Genomic DNA, 12,337 nt, shown 5'->3' on the forward strand with positions numbered 1-12,337 from the left:
ACGCCTGTGAGTGCTTATTGACGTAGAGGGACATCAACCATTCCCTGCACAATGCTTTAACTTGTAGGAGGTCATCGTGGTGAGTGGAAAAGTCTAATGCATTTGTTATTAGGCGCTACAAAACGCAATCATCTACATAAAGGGGTATGTCTGAATACAGGTCAAGTTGGAAAGCTATTATTCTATGTGTGAGAAATGACGTAACCTTTCACTAAACTTCTTCCTTATTATTTGCATTTCAGTGGACTCCTGCATCAGGGATCTACGCGAAACGTGTCCTTTCTTCAGCTAATGTGCTCCTGTGCTTTCGACAAACAGTGACGACCTTCCTGTGGAATAACTAAGCGATATCCTGCCAAATACGGATGCAAAGATATTTATGGAAAGCGCTCTAGTGCCAGCCTTTGGTGTTACCTTCGTAGCAGTCCTTTCAGTCGCTGAGAAAAAGAGAGCGTCTCCGCTTACGGGAGAAGCAAATTATGCAAGACCATGTGATATGTGCCAAATATGAAGTGCCATGCAATGTTAAGACAACGAGACGCACCTCATGAAGAGGCGGCTGTACGTTCCGAGGGTGCACGAGTGTGTGGTGCGTGTATGTATGTGCGCGTGTGCTTACGTTACGTGAGACATTTGTGAAGATTTCACCCTCGACGTGCACACGTGGACGCGAACACAACTATTTGTGTGTGTGTTGAAACTCAGCGCAATCAGTGGTGGCTATCCCAAGCGCCTGCCAACAGCCACCCACTGCTGGCCATTTCCAAGCATATCACTGGACTCAGCTCTACATGTTGTTTTATTGTGATGATTGACACCCCGCTCTAGGGAATTCGTCCTAGGTGGCAAAGCATTTGCTATCCGTTTCACTCCTCGGTTTTGTGCATAGGTAAATGTGCGTGGGTTGATTGTCCTCACACTTTAATTTATTGTTGCAAGTTTTTATTTAAATGAACATTTGCAGGTTTGAAAATGTGTGTACAAAGTAAGAGAAACTCGCTAGAAATAAAAGTCACTGCCGCCAACTTACGAAAACTTGGCCATATGTGTGTTCGCTAGGATGAAAGATCATTGCCTGCAACCTAATACCTAGAGAAGTGGATAGTGAACAACCAAGCAATAAAAAGTAAACTTAAAATTCTAGCCGTTTGGGCTAGCTGGTATGTCATGATTAATGAGGAGAGCGGTAGCACGATGTTTCGCCCAACCATTCTTCCCAGTAATAAAAAAAGAAGCCAAATAAGCGCAAAGTTGAATGAGCCGCCGTGTTCACCCCATTTCTTTTGGTGAAATGTTTACAATTTTACCAACAAGCTACACCTACGGGCCACGTTCAAAATTGAGTGATGCCAATCATTTATGGGACTTGCATAATCTGTTGTGTTGTCTGCGCGAGCATGCATCTGGTCAGGTGAGTTGTTCATTGCTATATTGAATAAAGGACGAAAGGAAGCGGTTTAGATCTAAGGTAGTAATATTGAAAGCCCCCATAAAAAAAGTTATGCTGACCGCACGCAATGTGGGAATCAATGCAAGCGAAGCTTTCTTGGATGTTTGCTTTGACTGATGATAATTAGCGGTGACGTTGACGGCGAACGTTTAATTTCTTCAACGTTTAGTACAACCGGAGAGTGGTGAGTTGATGGTACACGCTACCTTGCGTGCTCGACTAGTGTTTCTCTGCGTAGCACGCAGAACACACAGAGCGAGGTGCCTGCTCGAGGTTTCGTTGTGCCGCATAAGTCATAACATCTGAGAGGATTCAGCATATTTATTGCCTCATATGGCACATATCACCGTGGCAGAAGAATTAACCTTTTATTGAATTATGGGTCTGTACGTGCCAAATGCAGAATCGGATTATGGGGTACGCCGTAGTGACAGACTCTAGATTAAATTTTGACACTGCAGTTTTGTTTACCATATACCTAAATCTAAGTGTACGAGCGTTTTTTTTTATTTCGCCCCCGTCGAAAGGCGGCTGGACCTCGAACAACGCCATAGCCACCAAGATACCGCTACAGGCACAGAAGTGTGGATTTTACGTGTGTCCGCTTCCGTAGTGTCGCCTAGACCTTACGGTACGCTTTATTGTGGCTCTGCCCGGTGTTTATTTTTCAGAAATAGCAGACACGTACCGTACCACGCCTTGAATTTAGATTTATCTCGTTTGACCACATCCGCTGTCGTGTGAATAGCAGTAGCGTTTGCTTGCCTTCTCATGTTAGCTCCTCCCCACCCCCATTTCGCTGTATGGAAGCTACGACCGAAGAGTTGCAAGGCTGTTATACACTCGTTTCTCGACTGCGTCGATTCTGCCCAGTCTCTGCCTCCTCTCTACCATTCAGTTTACCTTCTCAGTGGACTTGCACGTTAGTAGAAAGGTAAGCACCGCAATTTCTGCAATGCTTTTCCGGGGGGTCTCGAAATTACAGCTCTCAAGAGGATAATGTAGCGACACCCAGGGACCTCCAGAGATAATTGTGCACATTCAAGGTGGTGCAAAAGCCCAAACGAGTTTCTCATGCTGCCTTTCTTCTGTGTCGCTCTCCTGTCGTGTATACACACACTCTAAACCACCCTCCGACGCCGTGTGCCAGCAAGCAGCAGCAGCAACATGCCTTTCAATAGAACAGCATGCGTTTCAATAAAGAACAAGCTCAAAACAAGAATCCGAACAAAATAATTAATGATCAGGCGCATCTGCGCCTACATGCAACGTGAAGCGCATACGCTTCCCGGTAAAGATGATTGTTACGCAAGCAACCATGAAATGCATGCGTGCCTGAATGCGATGAGCGCGTTCACAACGTTCCGAGGTCTAGAAATGGTATACTGATTTCGCATTTCTCCACGTAAGCAGTCTTAAGTGTCCCTGCCGAATTTTTTTCAAACACATAACGGCCTTAGCCACCAACGACATACGACGTATGTTAGCGCACTAGACCAGACGCTTACCTCGTCTTTCAACAGGACAGCAGCCACCATCTTTATTACCACGCACTTCGAAAAGCACCCATTATATTGCGTACAAATGGATGACAACGAAAGTGCTTAAACGCACTTCGCATTATCGGTGCAAGATGATAATACTGAAAGAGCACGCCAACATGCTCCACAGCTTGATGCTCTTGTATGTACCGCGGGACATACAATGACAACAAATAGATGTGTTAAAACAAAAATAAAAGGCAACATGCATAATGAAATTTTATGGAGTGCTCCTGCGCTTATTGCTTAATGCTAGTGGTCGTTTTTCAGCCTGAATGATTAGTATATAGCTGCACGCTTCATACCTGAACAAGAGATCTGAATAAAGTTAAATTTGATAGCGATAATCACATGCAAACGAGAAACGACGCCATGGAATAGTTTTGCTTACGTGCAGCTAGTAGCTACGGAACCGTGGTGCCAGTGCCGTGTTCTTTCGCAGAAAGAAATACTGAATTAAGTATTTGATGTGTACATGTGGCTTTCGTATACAGTTGTGACCTTGGCGAATTTCAGAGCGCAGATTGTGGGTATGCTCGTCAGGCCGGAAGGAAATTCAAGGCCAAGTTATTCCGTAGACAACAAAGAGCCACAACGAACGTTCTTGGTTCAAATACCGGTGCTGTTGGCGTGTGACTCTGCAATGCTGCTTGCGCCCTGCGCTAAGTAGGAAGGGGAAAGCAGGCATCGGATGCAAATCCTGTGGAGAGCCAGAGCAGCTTAGGTGGCTGAGTAGCATGGCGTTCACTTCGCACCATCATCGTTGTTGGCTCCACCAACAGTTCATTGACACATCAGCCTCTGTTTACCGACATTCTGCAGCGAAGTTGTTTGTGCCTAGGATCCCTGGATTTCTTCGTAGCATAAAGTCAACAGAAAACTACCATCATCAGTGAATCATACCACAAATGTGATGGCCCATGCCACCGTAAGGCAGTGGCTACAAACACTCAGGGAAGTGAAGCGAACAGTGCATACATTCTTTGGAATCACGCATACAAAATACAGGACAGCCTACGCTTCCATTAAGAACAAGCTCAAAACGAGCTTCGGAAACACATAATTGATGATAAAGCACTCCTGCGCCTACATGCAATGCGAAGCACCTAGCGCTCCCCGCATACGTTTCCCGGGGAAAATTGCTGTTGCACAAGCTGCCACGGCGACGGCAGCTTGCTGCGTGGGGAGTGACATCACTAGCCTTTCGTTTATAAAATAGCCAGCCTATCAACTGATTTCAATGTTATTTGCAGCACCGCTATCGGCAGCGATTTGCTGTCAACATTACAGTTACTCCCATTACTATCATTACTCTAAAGCCATAAAGCATTGCACACTCCCCTCAGCAGTTACAGTTGTGGTTTTCGACGGCTTCGCTGGACATCTATTTTCGCAGGGCCGGGATGACGAGTCAGTTATGTTTATTGTCTTCCAAATAGTGCAGATACCCGTGACCCAATTTCAGTTGTGCCATATATCCCCAGTGTCAGTGCAAAAAACTTAATGCCTTGACCCTTTCGCTACCGCGGACTCCCTGCAAAAACGAGCCAACTATAATAATTGTTTGTATTCATCCAAACAAACAGATACGCAAGGAACACAGCCAATAAATACACTATTGAACATCATCCTTTTACAAGAAGGCCTTGAGAAAAAAAGTATTCGGAAAATACTTGATAAAAAAACGAACTGAAAGTTTCCTTCGCTGCAGTACTAATAAAAGCTTTACTGCAGAGCTTAAGAATTCTCAGATTAGCTGGAAAGGTATGTGCTTTGCAATAAAATAGAGCAATACCATTGTTTGATGAACGCCCGTAATGCGTGTTTTCTACCCATATAAAAGTTCGCTCGTGCGCGGCAAACTTCAAAGCAAGCAACCCTGTGCGTAGCCTAGCCTCAAACTCCACACCATGTTCTGGTTTTCTATCGAGTACTTTTTTCCTACCAAATAAAGAGTTTTTCCAGCACACAAAACATCTCCGCGTTGAATTTTCCCATTTAGCATCGAAATCACTTGAGGATGTGGTGACCGACAAGCAGGAACATACTTGAGCAGTTGGGGATTTGTAACCTCTGTAGGCGGCAGTTCTCGTCACTGAAAGACTTCATGAGACTCAGGCGGAACACGGAGTGTTCTTACTTGCAGTAGCCTTCATGCACTCAAATAAATTGAAAACAGCGATAGCTAAGATACGCTGGAAATGTTTTTAGTAACAACTTTCTGCTAGCGCTGCACAGAATGGTTGTAAGCACACTTTTACACGATACAGTTAGAAAGTTAGCGATAACAATTGGTATTCCTTTCCATACTGTGATCGATTACGATTACCATTTACTGCTCCCCGAAAGTAATTGAGCAATACCAGAAAAGTAATTGACTAGTTTTACTTTACTTCCCTCCCTACATTTATTACTATGCAAAAGTACAGTAAGTACAACGAGATGGCCTGATTTTCCAAATGCGTCGCCTGCCGCATTCCACCTGTTGGTTATCATCACAAGCATTACCTTTGAGAAAATGTATTCGGCTCTATTCATCGCTTATTATTATTTTTTGTGAAGACAAATTTAGAAATAAACATCGTTATAGGTCTGACCAAAAACGTTTCTGGGTTAAGACTTATTTTCAACAAACGTGTGGTGAATATGTTTAAACAACACAGTGGGTCATAGATACTGCGCTGGGATCGCTCTCTCACTGGGCAATTATTTATGTTGCGCGCTAGCGCCGATGGCCTCCTCGACTCCTCGGGAACTACTGATGAGAGAACGGAAGCAAGCGACACAGCAATGTCGCGACCTCCGGGCGACACGCCGTAAATGTATTCAGAAACAGTTGTGCGAGTGACAAGTGATACGTACACCTGCTGTTCACCGTGTCCCCACGCTCGATATCTGCGCAGTTTAAAAGGATAAGTGAACAGGCCAAGGGTAACAAAAACAAGGCAAAGAGGGAGGCTCGAAAGACGGGTGACGCTCCCTAAGTACCGGCGCGACACCGTGGCGCCTTAGTTTAACTCCCCACACTTTACTGGGTTGGGGAATGGGGCTGGGGCTGGTGCGGGCGTCTTCAGTACGGCACTTGTCTGCTTCTGCCATGCTCTCCGAGAAGCATCGCATGTGTGGTAATCAGTGACGCGTACTTTAGGAACAAAGAGATGGAGCGGGGGAAAATAAAAGTAGAGAGAAGGTGGTAGCAAGAGAAGACGAGTTCGGAAACAAATACAACTAATAGAATAGAGACACGAGATGTTGGGAAGCTCGCCTCGAATCATACTTCAAAGAATAACAAGGAAGCGCGAAGCAAAAACACAAGAGCAAAACGTTGCATACTAGAAGGAGGACGATCGAAACAAGATGTAGTAAGGGTGAAGGAAAGAAACATTGACGAGATCCGTTGCATATACCGCCTCTTCGCGGTTGAATAACACGTCCCTAAACACAGTACAAAGAAAACCTGCCTCGGAGATAGAGTGCAAGAAAAGGCGCCGCAACGGCAGATGTGTAGATAAAGATTCGTTCAAGAGCCATTCGGTCGATGGAGAGTGTAGAACACAGAAATGAGTGGCGAATGAATAAAACAGCGGCGACGCGTGAACAGGTTCACTGAGACTAGTCTACAGCATTGGTTGTGTTTTTATTCTTCGATTATTTCTACCATAGGGGAAGCCTGCCTTAAGAGAGACGTCTCAATAGTGGCGTCGCGGATCTGAGGCATACGTTAAAAAAGAGAGAGAGAAAAAAAAGACAGGAGCGCATTGACAAGTTGTTGGTGCTATTCATCGTCGGTGATTTTGTTTGGGTCCTCTTCACTTTATCATGTGTAATGTAACTGTTCCCGCTTTGTAGGTGTTCTTATTGTCACAAGTCTATCTTAAAGGAATTCTAACTCGAAGGATTTATACTGAGCAATATCGATGAGGCTAGTAGATTTTGTTTTCTTTTTTGACCCAATATAACGTCCCGCCCACATTAAATACAACCAGAGCCTTTGAAACGCCGATTTACAGTCTGCGTCTCGGTACCGCGTACCCAAAACCCTTTCTACATAAAATTTAAAGAACTGATAGTGCGGAATGCACTTGTGGCCACACTGATCAAGATGTACAGCATCTTCTGCTAGAATGTCCGCGACACGACACACACAGACAACTCTTAGCACTTGATTTAGTGGCCTTAGATCGCCGGCTCTTCAGCCTCAGGAAGATATTAGGTCCTTCCCCAACATACTCATTGCAAAGACGAGTGTTATGGGCCCATAAAAGATTTTCAGGAGCGAGCAATATACTCGGAAAATAATGAATAGAGTGTTTAAATGTGATAGCGCATTGTATGTGTTTCTTTTACCCTACTTTAGCCAATCCAATGCCTGGTTCCGTTAACTTCAAAAGACTTTAATCCGAGATATCTGATGTTCCTATATTTTAGTCTAGCTAAGGGACCGGATTTTGTGTTTACTTAAGTGCACTTATGTGACTAGACTGTGTTGCTATGTTACGGAGTTAACTTTCAGTTTTAGTGCGGCATTAGACTGCTTGCGTGAATGGAACTTGTGTTTTTATGATATCGAATTGTCTTTCAGTTATAGTGGGATATTAGTGTACTTATATTAGCTAAATTTGTTTTGTTAAGATTTCACTATTTTTGTTATGATTTATTCGTTTGTCTTAAATTTCTATGTGAAAAGGAGGGGCCGGCGCCAATTAAAGGCGACAACATCTCCTAAACACCATATAAGAATAATAAAAAAAAAGAGACTAGCACGCTCCGTGATGTGTCGAAACTTCTTTCAGAAAGCGAACAACCACTGAATCATGGGCAGAAGTAAATCAAAACATTGCATGTGCGCTTGAGGAATAAAGTAGATGCGACGTAGATTTATAAAAATATATATCTGTATGCAAGGTGGCGAAGACCAATGCCAAAAAATTTGAATGCAATGTCGTGCCTGATTGCTAATACAAAAAAACTTTCGCCAAGAACATGGCCCAGTAAAATAAAGAAATGACGAAAACGGAGCTGTGAATGCGCATATGTGCAAGGTGGTTCCTTTCCTTTATTTTGTCATGGTTTGCGCAATAACTCATTATATTTTTTTTATAAATTTTGTTACAAGATTTTTCGTCATTGACGAAATCGCCCCGGGAAAAGCGCGGGGACAATTGGGAGCGGGCATAGTAAAAAAACACAACAATATAGGTACCCAACAGTAGGTTCACGTTTCGATGGGTCCAGTACATGGCAAATCCCGATGTAACCACAAACCATGTAACCACCAACTCTATTGTTACAGACCATAAGGCTACTATATGAAAAAAAGAAAAAAATTACGGCAGGACCGATCTAGCGATGGATGTCGACGGCAATACGGTTAGCGTAAAGCAATATAGCGACACATCATAGTACAGGAGGCAAGGTTATATAAAATATTCCGTGGTGATCATCAGACTTCCTTTGCTTCGGCTACCTGCGGCATACACTCTTTTCGGTATCGGCCCGCTTTACTATGGCTGATGCTTGTATGGTCGCTCGTGAACGTAAGGGCACGACCACTACTTTATGACGATGAGAGAATGACGAAGGTGCAATGGCGTCGGTGCAACGGCAGAAATGAAATCACAATGGGATGTCTATCCTCATATGATGACGATGGTATAACGACTGTTACGTTTCGCGCCAGGCGTGCCGAAAGGATCAGACAAGTTCCGGGTGAACGACGTTTATCGACCCATGCTTGTGGGTTGAGGCTCGCCAAGAAAGAGGGGGCCGCTAGCAAGGGGCACTCTGCTTTTAACACTTAGTGGAGCATGCGCACTTCGCAGAGTGCTCTTATCAAGATGAGCGCCAGCCGACGCAACTACGACGGCATTATTACAATGAGATTACGACGAGCTTCTGATGACGTCGTGACGATGACAATATGATGGCCACTGAATAACGAAGCTGGAATGGTGTTAATGGCACGACCAAGACAGCACGACGACGATGGTATAACGGTATGGCAGCGACTGTCTAATGCAAACGCGATACGACGATGGCAACAAAAAAGTGGAATAATCATGATTGTAAGACGACACCATGGTTACGATGAATGACGAAGAAGGAATTAGGTCCACAAAACGACGAAGGTGATATGGCGACGGCGGCATATCACCTTAGGACTACGATGCAACGACGATGGTGTCACTACTAGGAGCACAAACTTAGTGGGTTTTAATGGGACGCTGTGTTGTGAACCTTCAACAGCGTCTGCTTGTAGTTCGAACCTGGTTGACCATCGGAAAAGGTTCATCAGGGAAGACGAGGTGATGTAAATACAAACAACAGACGTTTAATAAATTGTTACGTGTGACCGGCGCACTCCAAGAAAAAATAAATATAAACACGTTCCGTGTGCGTGCACTTGCACGGAAGGGAAGATGCGACCACATCTGGTGGCTCGCTAGCTTTCTTATACCCTTCACCATCCTGGCATGCTCATTCTTTGCCGCCCCTTGGTAGAGCGCCTTGTCAGAACACGTCCGGTCAACCGAGACGGAAGGGCACGGGAGGGAATCGGCGCCTGGCGTATAGGGGGTAGAGTGTCGTAAAGAGAACAGTAGGTTTTGTACATTCCGCGCTTAATACCGTCGCACACACCCGACGGACAAGTCCGTTCATGTTGACGAGCGTGATGCCTAGGCATGTGGTGTCCCACGCGTTTGGCGTTTGTTCCATTAGTTGCCTCATAAAGGGAACAGCAACATGGTCCAACTATACGATGGTTCGAACCACTGGCTCTTTGTAGAAGATGTGACGACGACGATATGATGAGAGTCAGGTCACGAAGCTTGAATGACGACAAGGGAGCGACGAGCAGAAGGAGAACAAGGCGAAGGCAGGAGCCAAAGTTTCGACAAGTGACCTTGACTTCAAAGCAACGAAGAAGACAAGTCCATTTGCGAAACTATGGATCCTGCTTTCACCTTGCTCACGTTTTGCTCACCTTCTTAAATTTCCATCTCCCGCCTTCCCCGTGTTTTCCCTGGACAATGGAGTGAGAAAGATGACCAAGAGCACACACATGGTGGTCCAAGCTTGGACCACTAGGTTATTGGACCAATGAATCACTGTGTCACAGGACAACTAGGACCAGTGGGTCGGCCCAAGATAGATAGACAATTAGATAAGGTCAAAATTCCTTAAGTAGGCAAACAATGCTAATCGCATTAAAAAGAAAGAACAAGTTCGGCAGGCAGTGGAAGGACCACGTGGGGGAGGTGAACCGTAACTTGGAGGAGGGGTGCGATGAAGGCAGTAAGCAGTAACAACCCTCTTTCTCCAATTACACAAATGACTTGGTAGCGTAGTCGAACGAAGAGACGGCACATGTGCTTCCGAATAACTGCATAAAAAAGAGAGGGCACTTGATCTCGATACGTATGTCATACCAAACGCAAATGTAGGCGGGGGGGGGCGGGGGGGCGGGGCGGCAGCACCACGAAAAAAAAAATACTTAGTGATTGATCGAAGTTTCTATAACACATGCGATACTTTTACGAGCGTAACATCTCAATAGTGTTAGCCAACTGCCTCACGTGGAGTAAACAAAACAGATAAATTGAATGAATAATTACAATATTTGACGTTACCAAAACATTGAATGGCGAACAATGGCCCCCTTCCTCTTCCCCACGTGCTCAGGGTCAATTGAATTACAAACACGTGTTATTAACGTAGCAACTACAACGCCATTGTTGGAGCGTTGGTCTAACCAAAATAATTGAGGGACGATTTTTCTCGCTTTCCTCATTTTTTTTAAATTTTCACAGAGACCGTACATCTGCGATTAGCTGCAGCTGCAACAACACTTCTTGGATAACAAAAACTGAGCACTCAGAGAGCAGACATAAAATTATTGAAGGCTGTAGCGCTCTGTGAATGCTAAACAAGATGTCTCGATGTTCATACTCACCGGAAAGCTAGTCACCCTTTAAGTACGCAGAACTGTTAGCCGAGAAATTAGGCAATTGATTTTAGAGTTAATAACGCACAGATGGAATAAGTACAGAAGTAAGTTATCGCGTATACCTGAGTTCCCGTGAAAACGCGAGTGCTCTGAAAGTTCAATGCTTATAGAAGCGCACAGTTAGCATAGCAGCTGTAATCTAGATTTAAGATTAGATGTCCTCATCCTAATCCATCGCAATAATTTCACTCCCTTTCCCGCTTCCCCTGTGCAGACTAGCAGAATAGAACGCACCAGCTTGGGTGAATAAAAACTCTCTCTCTCTCTCTCTCTATCGAAGATCAGATGGTTCTTTAAGTCTAGACTATCAGGAAACTGCATGCGCTAACCCAGGTGGAAACGTTACTTTCCGTATTTTGTGCTGTCTTGTTAATCCAATCGGCCATACACACCGTTCACGCAACAAAATGCTATGAATCTCGATCCACAACAAAACTGAAAGACGTATAAGAAATGGAAGAGGGGAAACGGTGCATAAAAATACGCATCAAGCAAAAGTTCGTGCCCAGCCCTTCTATAGCCAACAGTAAACCGCCAACGAAATCGGCTGCTTTGCGCTAAAGACGACAAACAAGATTAAAAAAAAAGAACATGGCGGACGACACGTGTCACCCATTCTTGTTTCTATATTTCTTCATTCTTGCCGATTGAGAGAATGTCCTTCGGTAAACAATAATCCAGCGCTATAAGTTCTAAAACATCAGGCACTGCAAGGCGTACAGGGTCGGGTTAGGAGCCTGTCTCTGCGTGTAGACAATTCGTTTTCGTTCACTGCTTTTCAAACATGTTCTTGAGAAAGTTAATCTCGTCCTCGACATGTCTGCTTGCGTTCGCTGTAGTAAGATATAAAATCGAGAAAGAAATTATCGGTGAACTACTGCTACATGTCCTTTTCCCGAGAAAAGAAGCAAGAATCTGTGCCCTATCACGAAGATACTTTGGTGTTTCGCTGACGAAACATGGCCCCAGCAAAACATGGCCCGAGGCCTCAAACCTTTCATCAAGGAGCATGCTAGCTCGTTGAAAAGACCGAAATGAGCTCTTACAGTGCTACATGTCTACTTTCCTTTTTCTTTTGGTTTGAGTTATGTATGGACACATGTTCGTGAACACTCTATAGTACAACTTATTTCACGGTAGCACGGAAAGTGATCTCGAATCCTTGAAGCCACCAGTGCGATGCGTTCCCCGGTGGAATTGGAAACCTCAATTTTTTTTCGTTAAGGCATTATGAGGAAACTTCAGTCGTGCCTTTATTGTTGCAGGAAAGGACGGTATTTACGCCGACCTAAATCTAAGTACGCGAGCGTTCTTCATTTCGTCTTGATTGAAATGTGG

General features: G+C 44.5%; 2 protein-coding genes across 33 annotated transcripts in view; one reads left to right on the top strand and one right to left on the bottom strand.

Moving 5' to 3' along the window:
* LOC135909146 (roundabout homolog 2-like) overlaps positions 1 to 1,212 on the top strand; it is a 103,512-nt gene extending 102,300 nt beyond the window's left edge. For all 3 annotated transcript variants that reach the window (XM_065440979.2, XM_070536935.1, XM_070536934.1), the window contains one exon: positions 243 to 1,212. The gene's annotated coding sequence lies outside the window, so the exon portion shown is untranslated. The remainder of the gene's footprint in view (positions 1 to 242) is intronic.
* LOC135909148 (uncharacterized) overlaps positions 1 to 12,337 on the bottom strand; it is a 758,332-nt gene that overhangs the window by 663,202 nt on the left and 82,793 nt on the right. The window lies entirely within an intron of this gene.

This window comes from Dermacentor albipictus, chromosome 4 (assembly GCF_038994185.2).
Source record: "Dermacentor albipictus isolate Rhodes 1998 colony chromosome 4, USDA_Dalb.pri_finalv2, whole genome shotgun sequence".
Taxonomy (NCBI): domain Eukaryota; kingdom Metazoa; phylum Arthropoda; class Arachnida; order Ixodida; family Ixodidae; genus Dermacentor; species Dermacentor albipictus.